Here is a 6,000-nt window from a genome sequence, read left to right on the forward strand (position 1 = left end):
AAGGTGAATTTAGAAGCTGCAGTCCAAACTGTGATCAGATCATCTTGGTTGTGCCAAACGAAGCTGATCTTATCTCACTGGTGACCTTATCCTTCTTGAGAGAGCAAACCTCATTACAATAATAAGAAATAACAGAGATGGGGAAAAAGAGTAATCATGACAGCACCTGATCAGAACTCCCTTTCCCATCATCTCAGAAGAGCAGTTCTGAGCCCTTCTCCTTCAAACATAATTTTTCACCCCAGTGGGAGGTTCAGCCTCCAAAGTTACTCTGGCCCCTTGCAGGACACATCCATCTTTTCTTGATCCACAGACCTCCTCCTAGCAGGTTCTGTTGCATTTATTTAACAACTACAGACAAACTCTACACAGCCTGTACAGGAAGTGCTTTTCTGCGCACCACTTTGTCTATCTGAGTGTACAGGGGGCAGAAACTGTAAGGACACACATTCAAGTATGTGGCAGTGTATGAATGGGAGAGCATGTGCCAAAAAACGCGATGTGTGTACCCAGGCATGTAAGGGTAAACCCATTCAGATGAGAGGATTCCTTGTAGGAGGAGTGTGTAAGAGGGCTTAAATAGGAGCAGTGTGTGTGCAAATGCTGCAGGAACACGTTCAGGGCAAGGCAGATAGGGGAAGGGAGTATGTGTCATTACAATAGCTAACATATATGGGGGAAAAATTATGTAAGCACTTCTCCAAGTCTCATACAATGTTTTCTGCCATCTTTCAGAGCATCATTGTCAGAGGGTGCCTTGTACACGAGTATTTAGATTTAGGAATACATAAGCATTACGACAGGTAAGTCAGATGTGTGTGCACACTTGAGTATGCAAAAGAAGGGAAAAAAACCCAACAAACCATAAAGCTGTACCTTCTCTCAGCCAGCAATATCAAATTTGATGGTGGTCACACTGGCTGTATGATCTCCACTAACACTTATTAGACAGAACTCTACATCTCATTCTAACACAGAAAAATATCCATTACCATCTCTTATCATCAACAATCCTTCTGAGACCCTGATTTGGTAATGGCCCAAAAAGAAGAGAACCACTTCTACAGGCAGCAGACAGCGTCCAGTGAAATGGTCAAAGCCACAGTTCAGAGTTAATGCGCAAACAACTATTTCCACCAGTTTTGAACCCTGTCTTCTCTTGTTTCTTAAGTCCTCTGAAGTCTTGCTTCTCGAGTGTTCTGTGGGATCACTCCAGTTTCTGAGATGTCATTAGCCCCCTCTGCAGTAAGACTCAGCAGAATTGCTTACTACCTCCTCTACTTGAACTCTGCCTCCTCTTCTTGTTTCTGAATCCTCAGATGGAGCCATGAAAATGAGCCAATGACATCACAGTGTGTTTCCCTGGCAACAAACACTATGTCATACCTGCTTGTCCATTAGCAGGGTTGGGTAGGAATAGGAATTGATGAGTACTAAAAGAAGAGGAGCATGGAAAGTTCTGTGATCAGAAAAGCTGATTTAACATGAGAGAAGGATAAACCTCTCTTTAATAAAGCACTCAGCTAATGGAACCACAGGAGCCACTTCTTGAATAGCTCCATCAACTCCTCAAGTAAGATTAAATATTATTTCCACTTTGCCCTTGACCTCCTTCAGCAACACTGAGGTACAGACAGCTTGATTACTTAAGACTAGTGGTACAACACAAGGACATTTCCTGTTGTAACCATCAGACAACACTCCTAACAATGCAGGAAAAGACAGCCGGGGGGGTTGTATCTAGACTTATGTTCATTATTCAGGATCAACCGCTAGCAATCTCATGCCAGACACTTACCTGTAGCTACTTACCCATGCAATACAGAATCCTCCCCATCCATCAAGAGCACATGGAATAAGGACGTAAATGCAGAGCAACCTCATCAGTGCAGGACAAGACAAGCTGCCCTCTCCTCAAAAAGCAGCCCCCTCACACCCACTAGAGCACCCATCTCATGACTGAGCTCTGATCTGCTCCACAGCCACTGAAGTGTAGGTTTTCCCAGCAGAATTTATTTTATTCTGAGAGTTCCTGAAAGATGCTTGCAGTTTTCTTTTTCTAACCAGCTGATCAATTGGGACACTCTAAGGGTAAAGAACAACCACTGCAGCCAGTGTCCTCCTAATGGTTGGGCCATCTCATTTTAAAACCTTATGCACCGTTTTGGATAAACATGATAAAATGAAACAATCAGTTATTTTCTCTGCTCACATGTCAGACAAACACAGTGCCATCAGAGATTGCTCTATCCATGGGAGGATGTATCTGTCATTCACAATCAGATGACAATAAATGTCTTTGTTCTGCATTAGTCTGTGACTTGAAGATTTAAAATGAGATGAGGATCCCCAAACAGGACTCCAATAAAACCGTGTTGAGGGGGGAAAATTCTCTCCCTAATGCTCTAAAACACTAGGGAATGGGAATTTTGTAGCATAAGCAAAATCCGCCAGGAAGCCAAAAAGAGCAAAACATACTTTCTTTCCACCTACTGAACACTATTTTTGACAAAAGCCTTTTATCCTGTTTAATGATAGGTGTGGCATGTCTCCAGGGCAAGCTTAAAGCATTGGTTTTGACCTTTAAAGCACTGTATGCTCCTTTTTCAAAGTTAATTTACATTAGATACGTGCGCTATTCAAGTACTTTCTGAAAATCCCCCTGGGCACCTACCTTGGAAAATCCAACCCCGGGCTGTGAAAACGAAAGCCTAAATGGCTTGGGTCTCATCACCTGTTTTCTCAGAGAAGGTTAAGCCAATATCGACTCCCAGCCACACAAGCATGACCATAATGAGCTAACAGCCAGGAGTCTGCCCTACACTGCGCACAGGACTGTCCCCTACACCTTTCCCCTCCACACCTAGTGGAAGGCTCTGATTGATGCCATGGGATGGGCAGCAGGCCTCTTTTGACCAATTACAGATTCTGCACCTATCACTGTGTATCAAAGCATATTCTTGCTTTTCCTGAGCTCAGCCTAGGCTTTAAGACAGGCAAGTTGAAAAGCTAGACAAATGCATATATTCGAAAAAGGGACAGCAGAAAAATGGAGAGCAGTTCCCCTTCTATAGCCTGGCCCCTGTGTCCCAGAGCAAATACAAAGCTTGCTTTAGGGCACCATATAAATTGGGATTATAAATTCAGATGGTGCACCAGGGAGTGCCTCATTCTGTATGACTGGAGTCATTCTCAGGAGCAGTTCAGGCACTCAGCCTGCCACATGCGACTGCTGCCCCAAGGGCTGCCATTACAGATGCATTATTACAAAGCGCTGCAATAAAGCATGAACTAAAACAACTTCATTGAAATGAAGATTAATATGGAACATGTGTTCACCTCCATACACTCAGAAGGAACAGTCCAGCAAACACAAGTACCGCAGTGCTGGGGCTGATGGGCTAGGGGAGCAATGCAACTGGCCAACCATCGCTATTGCTGAAGGCAAGCAATACATTTCCACAGCATCTTTGAAGTGTCCATGAACGGATTTAATGCAGCAGCTGTGAAGCAGAGAGTGAGGCAAGCAAAACATGTGGAGTGCTGAAACATGCAGAAAAGTGAGCTGTGTCTGAGGCAGAGAACAGAGAGGAATGCTTCAAATCTACAGAAGCAATACCACTAGCTGCAGAACGATCCCTGCCTTTAGTTATCACAGACTTCAGTGGATATTGATGGATATTCTCAGCACTTCAAAGTGTCATATCCACATGAGAGTTACAGGTGAGAAAGACCAGCTAAGGTCATAGTTCATCCATTCCCTCACAGTCAGAACAGGATTATTCCCTATGATCTATTTGTTGATGCCTTTGCCACCTCACTTAAACTCTCCCATGTAATACGAAGCTCACTACCTCCCCCTTTCGATGTCCTTTCAGAGCCTCATAAATTTCATCACTGGCATGAACTGAGGGCCATTGCATCTACATGTTTCCCTGTTCAAATTAAACTGACGATACCCTATTATAGTTTAATGGCCAAACTTTCATGCTTTCTTTTCCTGCTGTAGGTTTTTCATTCTTCCTTTCCTTGAAATCAGTGTACAGCTCCTATCAAAAACTGGCTATGACTACTGACTACAGGTCCCGTTGGATTCCTTCCTTCCTTCCATCAACCAAATCAGCGCTGAACTTGAAGTAGTAAGCATAAAGGTAGAGGAATGGGACACATGGCATTTTTCAAAATAGAAAACAAAGGGTTGGAGTTGTTATATAGCGACCAAAGTAACAGATTCATGATTAATCTGCATGATGGGTTTTACCACTTTAAGGAAAGAACAACAAACTTCCCTGAGGACAAACCTCACTGAACACAGACTTTTACCCTTGGGAAGCAACTGCATGCAAAGACTTTTATTTATCCTTAAACAATGCTTAAGGCCTCATCGGTGGTCTGTCTTTGGCATATAGATACAGGTAGTTTTTTAAGTGGGGGGTGGGGAGGGAGAAGTCACGCATCTCTCTATATGGGCTGGAAGCAAGTGGGGAAAAAAGACTAATTAAAAGTAAAGAACAGATGCCCCATGATTCTGGCATCTCTATTGCTTTCTGGTTCTGGAATGAAAAAATCATTTGTCATAAAAATAAATGAACTGACAACAAATATCGAAATTAAAAAAAAAAGAAAAAAAGAAAAAAGATTGAAGGGGGAGATAAAAATACACAGCAAACAAGCAAAAGCTCCAGTTAGCAGGCTTGCCTTCCCTCCCCAAGCTGACTGGCACTGCACCAATGCAACTCAGAGAATGAGTTCTGCTGCATGCAAATGATTCCTAACAGAGCTGAAACTCTACACTGTACATGGATGAGCAAAGGTTGGGCAGTTGCCTTTAGACAAGGCGGCCGTGTCACTGCCCATTCAAAGAGCAATACTGGAAAGAAATGGGTATGAATTATATTATTTCACAGCAAGGTGCCATCCGTTCCTCCTTGCACTGCAATGTTATATCCCAAAAATAGAGTAGCCTTCACAGCCCTCCCACAGTGCACCTCTCACACCACCACAAATACAGCTCCATAGCAGTCCATCGCCATCAATATCCCCCTGACTGAAGATGACTTAATAAAACATTATTAGAAGCCAATCAACATGCCTTATAATTAAAAAGGAGCCAATGTTAAGCTCCTTTGAATTATCTGTTGAATTATGACTTTTTCTCAGCTCTCCACTCTTCCACTAAACCAAGCATGCTGCATCCCAGGATGAATCTATGCTATGTCTAGCTCTTAATGGAGATCTCCGCAGGTCTCTGAAGTGACAGGATTTCCTCTACAATTTTAAACCACAACTTTACAGATCTACAGATCTCTTAGATTTAGGCCACATATAGGACCCAACAAAACTCCATATGTTGACATCTAAATGCCTGCATAGGCCTGATTGCTGTCATGTAGAAAGATACATGAATTCTTCTGCAGGTTTAATACAGAATGACCATTAAATTTCTGTAGCAAGCAGATTCCTATTAGGCAAAATGCTGTTTGGATGCCTATATTTGGCACTGGAGACACTGAAACTTTCTACTCTTCAGATCTAGGATCAGGATGTAAATTGTAATACAACAATGGGTGTACTTATTTAAATGAAGAGGTGGCATTTCTCAGCATTGGCATCTTGTAAATGGTAGCCAGAATCTTCCTACAAGAAGCTGATCCTTCAACCAAAGGGCAGAAGGAGTCAGAAGACCCACTGGATCTCTAGTTGTTGTGTTTCATATTACCATCTGAATAAAGAGAAGGTTTCCAACAGGCTCTAATTAACAAAGTTCTGCCCAGCCTGTTGCTATCCCAGCAAGAGGCCCTGGGGGTTACATCAAGGGGACTAGTACAACCTGAACGCAGCTAGGCAAGTCAGTCACAGCTGAACTGCAGTGTCTTGAACATACTGTGATCAACTCTATGCAAGGAATCACAGTTATCATATAAAGCACGTTTATGATCATCCCATGCATAGGCAAATTCATAAGAACGGAAGACCGCATCCTTCCCCCACCCAGCTACA

The sequence above is a fragment of the Pezoporus wallicus genome, unplaced genomic scaffold (genome assembly GCF_028554395.1).
Source record: "Pezoporus wallicus isolate ANWC-B61680 ecotype Strahan unplaced genomic scaffold, APGP_CSIRO_Pwel_v1 contig_3486, whole genome shotgun sequence".
Lineage (NCBI taxonomy): Eukaryota > Metazoa > Chordata > Aves > Psittaciformes > Psittacidae > Pezoporus > Pezoporus wallicus.